The sequence below is a fragment of the Mesoplodon mirus genome (genome assembly GCF_964341445.2).
Source record: "Mesoplodon mirus genome assembly, chromosome: 19".
Classification (NCBI taxonomy): domain Eukaryota; kingdom Metazoa; phylum Chordata; class Mammalia; order Artiodactyla; family Ziphiidae; genus Mesoplodon; species Mesoplodon mirus.
This window is the reverse complement of record NC_138995.1, coordinates 64,272,709-64,289,994: the sequence shown is the minus strand read 5'-3', so window position 1 is coordinate 64,289,994 and position 17,286 is coordinate 64,272,709. Positions and strand designations below refer to the sequence as shown.

The following is a 17,286-nucleotide window of genomic DNA, read 5'->3' as shown; positions in this document are numbered from 1 at the left end:
TACTTACAGATGGAAGAGAGAAGCAAAGATGTAATTATGAAAAAATAAGTAAATTATACGATATCCTGTATGATGATAGGTGCTTTGGGGGAAAAAAGCTGGATTTTCGGGAAGAGCAAGGAATGAGACGGTGTAATATTAAATAGAGTAGTAATGAGAAACCTCATGGATACTTCAGGCAAGACTTGAAAAATGATGAAGAAGTAAGTCATGTGGCATTTTTGTGCATATCCAAGAACTGTATCAGCCAGTGTCATGTCCTAAGCAAAGCCAGGTGCTGATGCCCATGGAACTAGGTGAGTGAGGAAGGGAGTTTTAAAAAGGAGGTCAGGGACTTCCCTGGTGGTACAGTGGTTAAGAATCCTCCTGCCAATTCAGGGGACACAAGTTCGAGCCCTGGTCCAGGAAGATCCCACATGCCATGGAGCAACTAAGCCGGAGCGCCACAACTACTGAGCCTGTGCTCTAGAGCCTGCGAGCCACAACTACTGAAACCCACGCGCCTAGAGCCCATGCTCTGCAACAAGAGAAGCTACAATGAGAAGCCTGCCAAAATAAATAAGTAAATTTATACGAGAAAAAAAAAGGAGGTCAGAGAGACTTCCCTGCTGGTCCAGTGGGTAAGACTCTGTGCTGCCAATGCAGGGGGCCTAGGTTCCATCCCTGGCTGGGGAACTAGATCCCACGTATGTGCCGCCACTAAAGATCCCACATGCTGCAACTAAGACCTAGTGCAGCGTAAATACATAATTTTTTTTTTCTTTTGCGGTACGCAGGCCTCTCACTGTTGTGGCCATTCCCGTTGTGGAGCACAGGCTCTGGACGCGCAGGCTCAGCGGCCATAGCTCACGGGCCTAGCCGCTCTGCGGCATGTGGGATCTTCCCGGACTGGGGCACGAACCCGCGTCCCCTGCATCGGCAGGCGGACACTCAACCACTGCACCACCAGGAAAGCCCTAAACAAATATTTTTAAAAATTCAAAAAAAAAGGAGGTCGAGAGGAACATGGGCTAAAGGCCTGTGAAGTGCCTCAGGGTCTTGTAAAACTTTTGAATTTTCTTTAAGTAAAAGGAGAAGTCTTTCCAGGATTTTAATCAAAGATGGACACTACCTGACTCATTGTGTTAAAGAGTCATGTTGGCTGGAGAGTTGAGAATAGACTGCAAAAAAACAAGCATAGGATAGAGAAAATCAGTTAGATGACCATTGCAAAAATCCAGGTAGAGGATGGTGCTAATCAGGCTGGGCGCAGGCATAGTGATGAAAAGTGGTGAGGCTCATGATACATTTTGAAAGTGGACCCAATCAGATTTCCTATGGGCCTGGTTCTGTGGTATGAGAAAAAGAATGAGTCAAGGATGATCCCTAGATTTTTTAGTCTCAGCAACTGGAAGGATGGGGTTGGCATCGACTGAAAATGGGAAAGCTGTGACCAGAGCAGAATTAAAAGAAAGCTTACACTCTGAAAACACCAAATGCTGGTGAGGATGTTTAGCAACAGGAACTCTCATTCATTGCTGGCTGGAATGCAAGTGGCACAGCCACTTTGCAAGACAGTCTAGCAGTGTCTTAAAAAACTAAACATAGACTTACCATAAAATCCAGAAATTTTGTTCCTTGGTATTTATGCAAAGGAACTGAAAACGTTTGTCCACACAAAAACCTGCACATCATGGATGTTTATAGCAACTTAATTCATAACTGCCAATGTTCCATCTTGGAAGCAAGCAATATGTCCAGGAGGTGAATGGATAAATAAACTGTGGTACATAAAGACAAGGAAATACTATTCAGCTCTAAAAATAAATGAGCTATCAAGCCACAACAAGACATGGAGGAAACTTAAATGCATATTACTAAGGCAAAGAAGCCAATCTGAAAAGGATACGTACTGTATGATTCCAACTCTGACATTCTGGACAAGGCAAACCTATGGAGACAGTAAAAGTATCAGGGGTTACCAGGCCTTAGGCAGGAGGGAGGGATAAAAAGGTGTAGAATTTTTAGGTCAGTGAAACTCATCAAAGATGTCTATCTGTAATAAACAACATTGCCAGCAAGGTGATTAGATAAAGAGCCAGGCTGCCTTTCCCACTGGGGCTCCTTTGCTTTAGGAGCTGTTGCTTGATTTCAGTAACTGACCATTTGGGCTACTTGTTTTTTTCTCTTCCTGTGCTTTAAACTCCTACTCTTATGTTTTAAATTCCCCAGTAAAGAGTGAGCCCATGAAACCCTACACCCCCACTCTCGACCACAATAAAAGCAGAACCCCAGGCCCATGAACTCTCTCTCCCCCCTTGACCTTGCTATGTGGATCCGGATGTGCTATGTAATTTCCAGGTTTGTAAACAATAAACCTATATGGACTTCCCTGGCAGCCAATTGGTTAAGACTCCACGCTTAACACTGCAGGGGGTGCAGGTTCGATCCCTGGTCAGGGAACTAAGATCCCACATGCTGCACGGCCAAATAATATCAATCAATAAATAAATGTAGTAAAAAACTGTTTAAAAATAATAATAAACCTGTATTTTTTTTCAGTTTCCTGGATATTGCTGAAGGGCATCTTGCAATCACAATAAGAACCACAAGAGCCAGTCCAACCACAACATTCCTCACTGACAGAGACCAGCTCAGAACAATGGATACATGCCACTATACATTTATCCAAACACATAAAATGTACACCAAGGGTGAACCCTAATGAAAACCATGGTCATTGGGTGATAATGTGTCATTTTAGGTTCATCAATTGTAACAAATATATCATTCTAGTGGGGGGTGTTGATAATGGGGGAGGTTATGCATATATGGGGGCATGGGATATATGGGAAATTGCTGTACGTTCCTGACAATTTTGCTGTCAACCTAAAACTGCTCTAAATAATGTTTAAAAATTTTTTTTAAATGAAAGCTGAGGAGAAGTTTGAAGGTGTTGAGTCTGTTATGTCTACCAGATGTCCAGGAATAGGTTACAAAGTAGATCATTAGAAAATCACTGGATTTTTGGATGGAGATATACATTTGGAAGTTTTGAGCTTAAAATGGTATTTACAACCATGCCATTGCATAAGATTACCAATATAATGTGTATAGGTTGTGTTAACGTCCCCTACTATGATTGTGTTACTGTAGATTTCCCCTTTTATGGCTGTTAGTATTTGCCTTATGTATTGAGGTGCTCCTATGTTGGGTGAATAAATATTTACAATTGTTATATCTTCTTCCTGGATCGATCCCTTGATCATTATGTACTGTCCTTCTTTGTCTCTTGTAATAGTCTTTAAAGTCTATTTGGTCTGATATGAGAATTGCTACTCCAGCTTTCTTCTGATTTCCACTTGCATGGAATATCTTTTTCCATCCCCTCACTTTTAGTCTGTATGTATCCCTAGGTCTAAAGTGGGTCTCTTGTAGACAGCATATATATGGGTCTTGTTTTTGTATCCATTCAGCCAGTCTGTGTCTTTTGGTGGGAGCATTTAATCCATTTACATTTAAGGTAATTATCGATATGTATGTCCCTATTCCCATTTTCTTAATTGTTTTGGGTTTGTTATTGTAGGTCTTTTCCTTCTCTTGTGTTTCTTGCCTAGAGAAGTTCCTTTAGCATTTGTTGTAAAGCTGGTTTGGTGGTGCTGAACTCTCTCAGCTTTTGCTTGTCTGTAAAGTTTCTAATTTCTCCATCAAATCTGAATGAGATCCTTGCTGGATAGAGTAATCTTGGTTGTAGGTTTTTCTCCTTCATCACTTTAAATATGTCCTGCCAGTCCCTTCTGGCTTGCAGAGCTTCTGCTGAAAGATCAGCTGTTAACCTTATGGGGATGCCCTTGTGTGCTATTTGTTGTTTTTCCCTTGCTGCTTTTAATGTTTTCTTTGTATTTAATTTTTGATAGTTTGATTAATATGCGACTTGGCATGTTTCTCCTTGGATTTATCCTGTATGGGACTCTCTGTGCTTCCTGGACTTGATTAACTATTTCCTTTCCCATATTAGGGGAGTTTTCAACTATAATCTCTTCAAATATTTTCTCAGTCGCTTTTTCTCTTCTTCTTCTGGGACCCCTATAATTCGAATGTTGGTGCGTTTAATGTTGTCCCAGAGGTCTCTGAGACTGTCCTCAGTTCTCTTCATTCTTTTTTCTTTATTCTGCTCTGCAGTAGTTATTTCCACTATTTTATCTTCCAGGTCACTTATCCATTCTTCTGCCTCAGTTATTCTGCTATTGATCCCTTCTAGAGTATTCTAAATTTCATTTATTGTGTTGTTCATCATTGCTTTGTTTCCTCTTTAGTTCTTCTAGGTCCTTGTTAAATGTTTCTTGCATTTTCTCTATTCTATTTCCAAGATTTTAGATCATCTTTACTATCATTATTCTGAATTCTTTTTCAGGTAGCCTATTTCCTCTTCATTTGTTAGGTTGGGTGGGTTTTTACTTTGCTCCTTCATCTGCTGTGTGTTTTTCTGTCTTTCCATTTTGCTTATCTTACTGTGTTTAGGGTCTCCTTTTCACAGGCTGCAGGTTCGTAGTTCCCATTGTTTTTGGTGTCTGTCCCCAGTGGCTAAGGTTGGTTCAGTGGGTTGTGTAGGTTTCCTGGTGGAGGGGACTAGTGCCTGTATTCTGGTGGATGAGGCTGGATCTTGTCTTTCTGGTGGGCAGGTCCACGTCTGGTGGTGTGTTTTGGGGTGTCTGTGGCCTTATTATGATTTTAGGCAGCCTCTCTGCTAATGGATGGGGCTGTGTTCCTGTCTTGCTAGTTATTTGGCATAGGGTGTCCAGCACTGTAGCTTGCTGGTCATTGAGTGAAACTGGGTGTTGGTGTTGAGATGGAGATCTCTGGTAGATTTTTGCCGTTTGATATTACATGGAGCTGGGAGGTCTCTTGTGGACCAGTGTCCTGAAGTTGGCTTTCCCACCTCAGTGGCATAGCCCTGACGCCTGGCTGGAGCACCAAGACACTGTCCTCCACATGGCTCAGAATAAAAGGGAGAGAAAATAGAAAGAAAGAAGGAGGATAAAATAAAAGTAAGATAAAATAAAGTTATTAAAATAAAATTAAAAAATAATTATTAAGAAAAACAAACTTTTAAGTAAAAAAAAAAAAAAAAAAAAAAAAACATGGACGGACAGAACCCTAGGACAAATGGTGAAAGCAAAGCTATACAGACAAAATCTCACACAGAAGCATACACATACACACTCACAAAAAGAGAAAAAGGGGAGGAAATAATCTATCTTGCTCCCAAAGTCCACCTCCTCAATTTGGGGTGATTCATTGTCTATTCAGTTATTCCACAGATGCAGTACATCAAGTTGATTGTGGAGCTTTAATCCGCTGCTTCTGAGGCTGCTGAGAGACAAAGTTCCCTTTCTTTTCTTTGTTTGCACAGCTCCCGGGGTTCAGCTTTGGATTTGGCCCCGCCTCTGCATGTAGGTTGCCTGAGGGCATCTGTTCTTCGTTCAGAAAAGACGGGGTTAAAGGAGCCGCTGATTCGGGGACTCTGGCTCACTCAGGCCGGGGGGAGGGAGGGGTACGGAGTGCGGGGCGAGCCTGCGGCGGCAGAGGCCAGCATGACATTGCACCAGCCTGAGGCGTGCCGTGCGTTCTCCTGGGAAAGTTGTCCCTGGATCACGGGACCCTGGCAGTGGTGGGCTGCACAGGCTCCAGGGAGGGGAGGTGGGGATAGTGACCTGTGCTCGCACACAGGCTTCTTGGTGGCTGCAGCAGCAGCCTTAACGTCTCATGCCCATCTCTGGGGTCCGTGCTGATAGCTGCAGCTCATGCCCATCTCTGGAGCTCCTTTAAGCAGCGCTCTTAATCCCCTCTCCTCACGCAACAAGAAACAAAGAGGCAAGAAAACGTCTCGTCTCTTCAGCTCCAGACTTTTCCCGGACTCCCTCCTGGCTAGCCGTGGCGCACTAACCCCTTCAGGCTGTGTTCACGCCAATAACCCCAGTCCTCTCCCTGGGATCTAAGCTCTGAAGCCCGAGACTCAGCTCCCAGCCCCAGCCCATCCCGGCGGGTGAGCAGACAAGCCTCTCGGGCTGGTGAGTGCCAGTCGGCACCAATCCTCTGTGCAGGAATCTCTCTGCTTTGCCCTGCACACCCCTGTGGCTGCGCTCTCCTCCATGGCTCTGACACTTCCCCCCTCTGCCACCCACAGTCTCCGCCTGCGAAGGGGCTTCTAGTGTGTGGAAACCTTTCGTCCTTTGCAGCTCTCTCCCACTGGTGCAGGTCCTATCCCTATTCTTTTGTCTCTGTTTTTTCTTTTTTCTTTTGCCCTACCCAGGTACATGGGGAGTTTCTTGCCTTTTGGGAGGTCTGAGGTCTCTTGCCAGTGTTCAGTGGGTGTTCTATAGGAGCAGTTCCACGTGTAGATGTATTTCTGGTGTATCTGTGGGGAGGAAGGTGATCTCTGCATCCTACTCTTCCGCCATCTTCTCCTTTCTCTGTATAGGTTGTGAAGAGAGAAATAACTGCTGATTGAGCTCCTGCTTATTACAATATTAAGGGAATGCATTTAAAAAAACAAAGCCAGGGAGTTCCATTGTGGTCCAGTAATTAGGATTCCTTCTGGGCTTTCATGCTGTGGCCCAGGTTCAATCCCTGGTCAGGGAACTGAGATACTGCAAGCTGCAAAACAAGCCAAAAAAAAAAAATTTTTTTTTAATTAAATTAAAATTAAAAAAACAGGGCTTCCCTGGTGAAGCAGTGGTTGGGAGTCCGCCTGCCAATGCAGGGGACACAGGTTCATGCCCCAGTCTGGGAGGATCCCACGTGCCGCAGAGCGGCTGGGCCCGTGAGCCATGGCTGCTGAGCCTGTGCATCTGGAGCCTGTGCTCCACGACAGGAGAGGCCACAGCAGGGGGAGGCCCGCATACTGCAATCAATCAATAAAACAAATCTAGTATATTAAGAATACAAAGGAAAAAAATGGTGTCAAAAGCTCCTGAAAGGAACTTTAAGGAAAATCTTAAATTCATTAATGATGATGGAGTTGTGAAGATAAAAACTCTCATTAGAATGATTAGAGAACTACATAGGAGTTGAGGTAATAGAAACAAAAAGAGAGAGAAAATGCTCATAAAAATTTAGTCATAAAGCATGAAGGAGAGAAATGGTAGAACAGAAAACGTACTAGATCATAGAGGGAAGGGTAGCTATTTTATGAAGTACACACATTTTATTGATGCTATTTGTAAAACAGATTAAAAGACTGAAGATCAGTGATGGGTGGTTTATCATCAATAGATTTACAAAACCAAGAACAAAACCCCTCAGAAGCTAAGTCATGGGAAAATCATCCTTAGATGGCATTAATGGAGGGACTGACCCTAAACTGAGGGAAGGCATCACTACCTTCTCAACATAAGGAAGCCCATATTTGTTTTAGATTTGGGAGGCAGAGGGTATTGTCAAATAAAATCAAATAATGATTTTCTTTTCTCTGTATAAAGGCAGAATGTTAATATAGATAGAAGTAATCCTGGGGGAACTTTATATAAAGTAACAAATAGTTTTAAGATTCTTGAGGTTTTCGGTGCATATATTAAGCTAGGAACACCAAGCTGGACATGCAAGTAGAAGTGGGGAAGGTGCTGCTGGAATAGGGGACAACTGGAGCATTCAGGTAAAGTCCTTGACCAGGATTTGGAATCTTTTAAATGAGAGATCAGTAATGACAGCTCTTTAAGCAGATGGACTAAACATTTATAGATAATTAGTAGGACTAATTAGTAGGATAATTCAGGCTAGAAGAGGTCCTAGGTTATCTGGACATTCCCCAACTAAGTGATGTGAAGTTTGCAGGTGGTGGCAGTTAGTAAGGCTAATAAGTAATCAAAATATGGAGTCTTTTTAGCCAACACGAGCAATGGAATGTTAGAGCAGTGATTGTTGAGCTCAGGAATTATGTCGCTCTGAAGAGCAGAGAATGTTTGTGAACTTGATGATGGATCTGGCCTTCCCCTGTATCTGCATCTTATGCTCCCTGCAGTAAGTGGCTGGCATGTGCAACTGGGCCAAGGGTTACGGGGGTTAGGGTGCAAGTATCCGTCCCTAACTGCTGGGATCTAGTGGTTGTGCTGTAAGGACAGTTCCCGTTAGAACCATAAATAGGAAGTATGTGTTCCACCATAAACGGCCTATGACACACCATGAAGACGCTACTGAGTTCATAATAAGACTTCAAGTGGGGTGAGTGTACAAAGCAAAAATAAGGTTTTAAGAAGCCCTTAGCATTCTGGATGTCAGAGCAAAGAGTGCAGATTTAGGGTAAAAAAACAAAACTAGGGACTTCCCTGGTGGTCCAGTGGGTAAGACTCCATGCTCCCAATGCAAGGGGCCCAGGTTCAATCCCTGGTCAAGGAAGTAGATCCTGCATGCATGCTGCAACTAAGAGGCCCGCATACTGTAATTAAGATCCTGCATGCCACAACTGGGACCTGGCACAGCCAAAATTAATTAATTAATTAATTAAAAAATAAACATTAGAAAATGAAAACTTAAGATTAAAAAAAAAATCTTAGAACTACAGTTCAGCTCTGCAATATGTGTTCCCTTCAAACAAAAGGGAACTTATAGGCATAACTCATTTTATTGTGCTTTGCAGACACCGAGTTTTTTTTTTTTTTACAGATTAAAGGTTTGTCGCAACTCTGCAACAAGCAAGTCTGTTGGTGCTGTTTTCCAACAGCATTTGCTCACTTTATGGCTATGTCACATTTTGGTACTTCTTGCAACAATTCAAACATTTTCATCATTATTATATTTGTTATGATCTTTATCAGTGGTCTCTGATGTTACTATTGCAAAAAATTATGACTCACTGAAGGCTCAGGTGATGGTTAGCATTTTTTCTTTAGGAATAAAGTACCTTTTAAATAAAGTATGTCCACTGTTTCTTCAGACATCATGCTATTGCACACTTAATTGGCTACAGTATAAACATAACTTTTATAAGCACTGGGAGACCAAAAATTTCATGTGACTTCCTTTACTGCAATATTTGCTTTACTGCAGTGGTCTGGAACCGAACCCACAACATCTGAGGTACGCCTATAGTGAGGCTCTTTGTAAGAGATGGTGGCTGAGCAAATGGAACATGGAGACTGCAGCAAAGGTTCTCTGGGCTGATAAAAGTGTAGGTGGAAATTGTGCAATGAGGAAGTCACCATCAATGGTCTTAATAAAACTTCCATGCAGAGACGATCCTAAAATGTATCTCCAAGTTTAATGGTAAATATTGATTTGAAGATTTTTAAAACTGGTTTTAACATTTAAGAATCTCACAATAATTTCAGAGCCAAAGAAAGATTAATCAGCACTTTGTATTTTCCGAATTCACTTTAGATTATCAGGCTTCAATAATGTCATGTTGCATAATTTAAGTGCTACTGATTTCTCACTATACCTGGGAACAATTATCACATCCTAGATACTGCAGTTCCAAAAGTACTGTAGTTTACAACAGCTGTGCCGTCTTGAGTGTGCTCTTTGGGCCTACAAAAAAACCCCCTGGCATCCAAGGTACTTATTAGGACCACAGATGCCAGGAGTCTTTCCCAGAAGGCCTTGTACATTGTATGGCTTTTTCTGACACCAAATATGTCATTCCAACACCAATTCTCCAATTCTCCAACACCAACTGGGTATCCTACAATTCAATTCTGACACTAACTACTTGGAGTTAGTGCAGACCCCACCCATTAAGGACTCGGTCCCATGAGACTGTCAACCACAAAATGAGTCCCAAGGCTTCCCCCACTTCTGCCAAGTCGACTACAAATCTGGTTTGATAATTTGCTAGAATGACTTATAGAACTCAGGAAAATGCTATACTTACAATTAGAGTTTAATATGAAGGACACAAGTCAACAGCCAGATAAAGAAGTGAGGTCCAGAAGAACCCCAAGCACAGGAGGCTCTAACCCAGTGGAATCAGGGTATACCCCCCTTCCTGGTTGGATGTGTTTATCAACATGGAAACTCCCCAAACCATATTGTTTAGGGATTTTTTACTAAGGTGTCATTACATAGGCACGGTTGACTAAATCACTGGCCATTGTGATTGAACTCAATCTCCAGCTCCTTCCCCTCCCCAGATGTCAGGGGTGGGGCTTAAAAGTCCTAACCCTCTAATATCTGGTGACCAGCCCCCATGCTGAAGATCTGTACAGGCCTCCACCTTGAGTCATTTCATTATCACACAAAAAAACACTCTTATTACTCAGGAAATTCCAAGGGTTTTAGAAGATCTCTGCCAGGAACTGGGGACAAACATCAAATATTTACTTTTTTATTTTACCACAGACAGGAATACAGCTTAGAAAAAAACTGCAGTAAGACAGACTTTCTTACACCATACTGTTCCCCGAGACCCTCATGAAACCTATCCACCTGTTCACACTAGCAAAGCCAAATACTATTTGTTTTTCGAATTCTGTTTTCAACTACCCCACATAGTGAATAAAACTGTTAAGATTAAAGGTGACTTAATAAGATTTTTATTATTGTACAAATCAGAGCAATATGCAGCAGATCGTTCCCAGGTTGGTGACTTGGAGGACAGAAAATGCTTCAAAAGTACCAGCCCTAAGACCAACAACGCCATGAAGAACAGAAACTTTACAGGCCACCAGCAGTTCCTAGACTGGGTCCTTTGGGCCCAAACTGGGTCAGGTCCATGCCATAACTAGTTAGAGAGAAGGGAATGGGAACTCCCTAGGGGCTTGGATTACGATTTCCTCTAGAGAATGGGAGAGAGAGCACAAACATCTGTCTTCTCTGAGCATGCTGTGGTGACTGATGCACACTATGAGGACCTGCCAGATGGTAGAGGCGAGTTGACTTCTGCCACAGAAACTAGCAGTGACTTAATTATGGCAAGGTTCCTGAGCAGGCAAAATATGAAATGCCGCTGCTGAAAATTTCTCACATACCTGGAACTCATGGCAGATGGCTCCTCATAGAGGCTCTCTAGTGCTATCACACTGAGCAAAGAGATAGCACACTCTCTGAAGGTCTAAGGCCATTATCTTATGTAGATTTCCTCATGCAGAAGGTATTTTTTCCACATTAGCTGAATTCCTAAAACTTAGATCTGAGTTGTGAGATTTTGGTGTTGAATCAGAGCAGACTGTTAACTGAAGGCTTTCTCATGTTGGCTGTACTCTTGAGGCCTTTATCTAGTGTGAAGTTTATGGTGCTGAATGAGGCTGGAGCTTTGACTAAAGGATTTCCCACATTCACTGCATTCATACGGCCTTTCTCCAGTGTGAATTCTGCGGTGCTGAATGAGGCTGGAGCTTTGGCTAAAAGATTTCTCACATTCACCACATTCATAAGGCCTTGCTCCTGTGTGAACTCTCTGGTGCTGAACAAGGATGGAACTTTGTCTAAAGGATTTCCCACATTCACTGCATTCATACGGCCTTTCTCCAGTGTGAATTCTGCGGTGCTGAATGAGGCTGGAGCTTTGGCTAAAAGATTTCTCACATTCACCACATTCATAAGGCCTTGCTCCTGTGTGAACTCTCTGGTGCTGAACAAGGATGGAACTTTGTCTAAAGAATCTGCCACATTCAGTACACTCATAAGGCCTTGCTCCAGTGTGAATTCTCTGGTGCCGAACAAGTTTGGATTTGCACCCAAAAGCTTTCCCACATTCGGCACACTCATAATGCCTTTCTCCAGTGTGAATACGCTGGTGCTGAACAAGTTTATATTTGAACCTGAAGGCCTTCCCACATTCACTGCATTCAAAAGGCCTTTCTCCAGTATGAAGTGTCTCGTGCCGAAGAAATGTGTGCTTGTAAGTGAAGGTTTTCCCACATTCACTGCACTCATACAGTCCTCCAGAGTGAATTCTTTCGTGCTGAACCAGTGTATGTTTGCGGCGGAAGGCTTTCCCACATTCACCACACTTGTACGGACTTTTTCCACAGTGAAAGGCCTCCTCACCGCCAGTACTGCTATGTATATTCAGTACCGCTTTGGGAGTGGCCTGGTACTGGAACAGGCCCACAGTGTCCTTTCCACCCTCCTCACAGGTAAAAGGCTTCCCTGAGAAATAGATTCCACAGCTCTTCACAAAGGAGGTCCTGTTCATACCCTTGCTGCAGGGTTTTTCCCTACTGTGCTCCTTCTGGTGTTGGTGAAGATTTGCCCTGAAACAGAGTTGTTCCCCACATGCTACCCATGTACACGATTTCTGCCCAGTATATGTTCCTTGATGCTCAGCCAGGTACAAAACGTCCTTCATGACAGGAACACACATCTCACAGAGATGAGCTTTCTGGGTTGACTGATCTGGCTTTAGAGTCCTGATTTGTGGCATTCTTTCCTGAGAAACCCTCTGTCCTGAAGGAGCCTTGTCATTCTCTATGCCACACAAACAACCTGAAAACAGAAAAATGCTAGTGAAGTATGTGGGGACTTCACTTTGGGGACTGGTGGCAGCCACATCACAAATATGTGTCTGACACACCAAAGAATGAATACATGAGGTGGTTTTCAGGATGACGGAGTTGGAGTCAGGACGAGGAAGAGGCTGTTTTGTAGTACTGGGACTCTAAAAGGTTACAGAAGTAGGGAAGCCTCACAAGATGAAAAAATGTTAAGAATGTGATGCAGCACAGTGAGGAGAGGCAGGCAGTTTTCAAGTCACTCCTCACACCTTGAGCAGTGCTTTAGCTGCTGCTCACATGTGAGTGTTGTACAGAAATTTTTGTCCAGGGATAGAAAAATCCATTTGCAAATGACTAGCTGGTGTTCAAAGACTCTCAAGGATATGTGCACACCACCTGTCACATGTGAGCCGACACTGGAGGACACTGCAGAGGTAGCAGGAGAAGAGAATAGGTAACAGGTGGAGGCAGGGAAGCTGGGTACAGGCAGGGGCCAGAAGTCAGAGTTGAAGTGACAAGCTGGCCAAGCATAAAGAATGGGGAGGAAGAGATGGAAATGAGGTGTGGCACCCAGCAGTGGCACCAGAACATGAGTTTGAACAGGTTCCTGGTAGGATGTGAACACAACTCTGATGTCATGTCCTTGCCAGGCCCCCTCTAGCCCATCATGCCACGGTGGGCCATTCTATGAAGCACCCAGGACTCTCCCCTACAACCCACATGAACTACATGGGACTTAGAAAATTCAAGTCCTAAGACAGACAGGACAAGCAAGTGGCCAGTTCCAGCCCAAAGAAACATCACATAACAGAGCACAGAAAAGAAAAAGGTAGGTTACAAAAAGAACCTCAGATGAGTGTATCACAAACACAGCTCATGGTGCACCTAACTAGTGCCCATGCCAATTCTTGGCACAGGCAGGCATGAAAGAACTGTCAGAAGAAGGGAGCAAAACCTAGAAACCATGGATCTGGAAAGTCACCCAACTAGGGAGGAGGCAAGCAAGATGGGACCCATTTGGCTTCCTACTAGGCTTCGGAGCAGCAGGTACTAGGTCTCCAAGGAGAGAAAAGGGCAGTGCAAACAACCCAGCCCTAGCAACAGCAGCACCTTCCAAAGAAACTGGGAAAGGAAGTAGTCCCCATGGTTTGGACGCAGGAAGGACAGAGCAGTCCCTAAGGAAAAGCAGAAGGGCAAAGTCTAGCCCAGGTCATAGGGGTGGGTGTGCAGGCCTTACCCAGTGAGGATATAAGTGTAAAGGTCTCCAGCATCACATCATGGTACAGGCGTCTCTGAGCCTCATCAAGGAGACTCCATTCCTCCCAGGAGAAGGACACAGCCACATCGACCAAAGTCACACTGCCCTGTCATGATGGGGACAGATGAAACCACTGGTGCTCTCTCCTGAGGACCCACAATCCATCCTGCACACATCCAGCCCATGCCCAAGTTTCTTCCAGGCTCCCCACTTCAGATGAGATACCAGAACCTGATGCCATTGGTACTGCTCTCTCCTCATGGTTCCACTAATCACTGTGCCCAGCCCTCAGCAACTACAGACAGGTAGGCAGAGAGATGCCATCAGAGAGATGCTCAGGGACAGAACTGCATGGCTCCATCTCTTCCTGCCAGGCAATTTCCAGGGGGTCTTCCATATCATGCCTCACAATAAAATGTGGAGTCACCCATCACCCTTAAGTCCCCTGTACCAGGGCCCAGGGGCCATCAATTCATGATCCCTCTCTCCACATGTACCTCTCTCACATCTCCAGACCCCACAGTTGCATCCTCGCAGCCACTGCCAACTCCCTGTCCCACACTACAGTCATCTTCCTGGACTCACCCCAGAGAACCTGGCAAATTCAAACAGAATCCAGTTCTACCCAAGACCTCTGATGGATCCCAACACGATTTGAAGGCCTTTCTGCCTGTTTCTAATTCTAGCTTCAACATTAGTCATACAGACCATATGTGTATTTCAGATACCCATAACCCTCTCCTATTTCTAGGCTGTACTCATTCCCTCAGCAGCCACAATCCTCCTCTCTCCAACTAACCCTCATTAAAATCCCAGCCACAATGGTACCCACACTGAGCACAGTGATTCTCACAGATGACCATATTTGCCCATTATGTTATCTACATTATCTACTGAAACATCCCACCAAAGCTCACCACAAAATTCTAGCAAATGCATCTTATCTCTATTAGTTCTCTGCCTCTGCATCTGTCTGTCTACTCTTCCTTTGGAAGTCTTGGACACCTGCCAACACCTCCGGCCCCACACATGCTCCCTTCACGGCTATTTCTCTCCCACATCTGTGTTTATGATGTCCATAACCCCCAACCAGGTGTCCAAGCAATAGATCAATTCTTGGAACTCACACACTTCTTTCTGACCTGCTAGTAACATTATCGCCATGGCCTGAATTCCACCTTCTAAATACAATCCATAGTTCCACACTGGTGCAGACACTAGCCACCACTTTCAGCTGTCTCCACCCCGAACCACACTCCAGATTTCCAGACCTCTGTGTCCAGCTGCCCACCTGATGCCACGACTCCTTTGTTTTCTGAAAAATCTCATAATTTTAACACAGCCAAAAACCAAAATTCCTGATATCCCCAATGAAAATCACTCTTACTACTGATTATCTCATCTCAGTTAATGAAGCTTCCAGTCTTTCAGCTGCTAAGACCAACAAAACTTTAGTGCCATCACTGACTCTTATCGTTCTCTCTCCCACCCTCAAAATCAGGAAATCTGGGGGCTTCCCTTGTGGCACAGTGGTTGAGAGCCCGCACGCTGATGCAGGGGACATGGGTTCGTGCCCCGGTCCGGGAAGATCCCACATGCCAAGGAGCGGCTAGGCCCATGAGCCATGGCCGCTGAGCCTGCGTGTCCAGAGCCTGTACTGGGCAATGGGAGAGGCCACAACAGTGAGAGGCCCACGTACCACAAAAAAAAAAAAAAAAAAAAAAATCTGGGCAGCGCTTCTTAAATAATGGATCCAGAATCCAAGCACGTCGTGCAGCTCCGCAGCCACTACTCTGGTCCGTGACCACGCACAGGCCTTCTGCGGCACCCTCCTCCCTGGTCATCCTTCATCCTCCCACTCTGTAACCCGATGCAGCCTGTTGAGGCCTAAGTAAGATCGTCTCCCTCCTCTGTTCCAAGTCTCCCATTACCTCCACAATAGGCGGCCAACGTCTCAGACAGCCACGTTACAAGACTGACTCCTGTACCCTTGCTCTCTGTTGCTAAAAGAAACGAGACCTGCTGTGCCCTGCTCCCAGTTTGTGGACACACTACCAAACATTTGAACAGGCTGGTACCTGTTTCTGGGATAACCTTCTACACCATTTTTCACAGCTGACCAGAAAGCAACTCTTCCATGAAACCCTTGGCCTGGACTAGAATGTGTCTAGAGGATTTCTCCCAGGTCCCCAAACCCAAGGGCTGGGAGAATGGCAGGTGAAGAGTCCCACGACACCACAATCTCAAGTTCATATGAGTGAGATCCAAACCAGTGAGGGCCTGGGACACCCTCCACTTCCCTGTGTAGGTTCCATAAGTACTTCCTCAGCCATGGGGACCTGTGGGCAGAAGCAAGCCATAAAGGTGTATTTCAAGGGGCTCCAAACTCCCTGTACCCCTTGCCAGCCCTGGAGGCCAGATGACCTTGAGCTACAAGACTGAACTCTGCTTCAGACCTCAGTGCTGCCTCTTCCCAGTTCTATGTTGGACAAGGACTCAACCTGCTTGTGCCTCACGACCCTCATCATCCCCATTCCAATCTGTTCTCCCTCAGAGTAGCTCTAGGAAAGCTTTTAAAACCCTAAATCAGACTATATCCCTCTTCTCTTCACAACCCACCATGGCTGCCAGGGTCCTCAGAACGGAGGTACAAAACCCTCAGCTTGACAGTGCAGGTGTGAGTCCACCTCACACTCTCCACTCCATGCAAATACAAGACAGTTCCAGGTTTCCCGAATCCTCCCGCCTCAGTCCCACCTCCAAGCCTTGCACCTGCCGGTCCCTCCGCCTGTCACCCTCTCCCACGCACCATCACACTGTCAGAAAGAGCCCATCCACGACCGCCTCACCATCCTGGACACCGCGGCCTGAGCTGCGGGCACGTGGGCAGGGGATTTAGTGTCTGGTGGGGTGAGGGCGGTGAGGGCCCGGAGGACGAGTGTTTACCTGAGGCGGGTCCCTTAGCGCCGCCACCGCCATCGGACTCTGTGGGTGGAGCTGGGCCGGTAGCGGCGGGAGAACAGAGGGGACCCAGCCACGGCTGGCCCTATTCAGGGTCTGGCGCGGGACACCCCGGGCGGTGTCGCCGAACCTCAGACCCGCCTCTGTGCAACGGGGACACCTCCACTCGGACCTCCTTAGTTCAGTCATCTCAGCCCCCACGGAGCGCTCCGGAACTAGAACAAATCCAGAGCAATTAAAATGGGCGCCACGAGGAGGCGGCCGGAAGCCCCACCCCGATGAGAAGCGCATGCGCAGGAATGTCTTTACCCTGGGTTTTCATTGGCTTAGACATACTGCCTCTCGGCGCACAGTCCTCTAGGAAATGTAGTTCTCAGAGGTCTAGCTAGGGCTCCAGCTGGTGGTCCCACCCCCACAAACCCAGAAGCACTGCGAGGGATCTAACTAGGCTGGAGGGGAGGCTTTCGTTACTTCTTAGAGTGGCTGTAGGGAGACTTATGGGGAGTGTTGTCTGCAAGTAATCACTAAAAGTTTTCAGAAATACTATTTCAGACCCCATGAAGCATGTTCCCAGACGGTAAAAGTAATATTATAGGTGCTCCCAAAGTCTACAGATACATACTGGGCATATACCCTGAGAAAACCGTAATTCAAAAA

At 45.4% G+C, this 17,286-nt stretch overlaps 1 protein-coding gene across 1 annotated transcript in view; it reads left to right on the top strand.

Annotated features, from left to right (window-relative positions):
* LOC309794612 (uncharacterized protein) overlaps positions 1–17,286 on the top strand; it is a 312,987-nt gene that overhangs the window by 153,494 nt on the left and 142,207 nt on the right. The window lies entirely within an intron of this gene.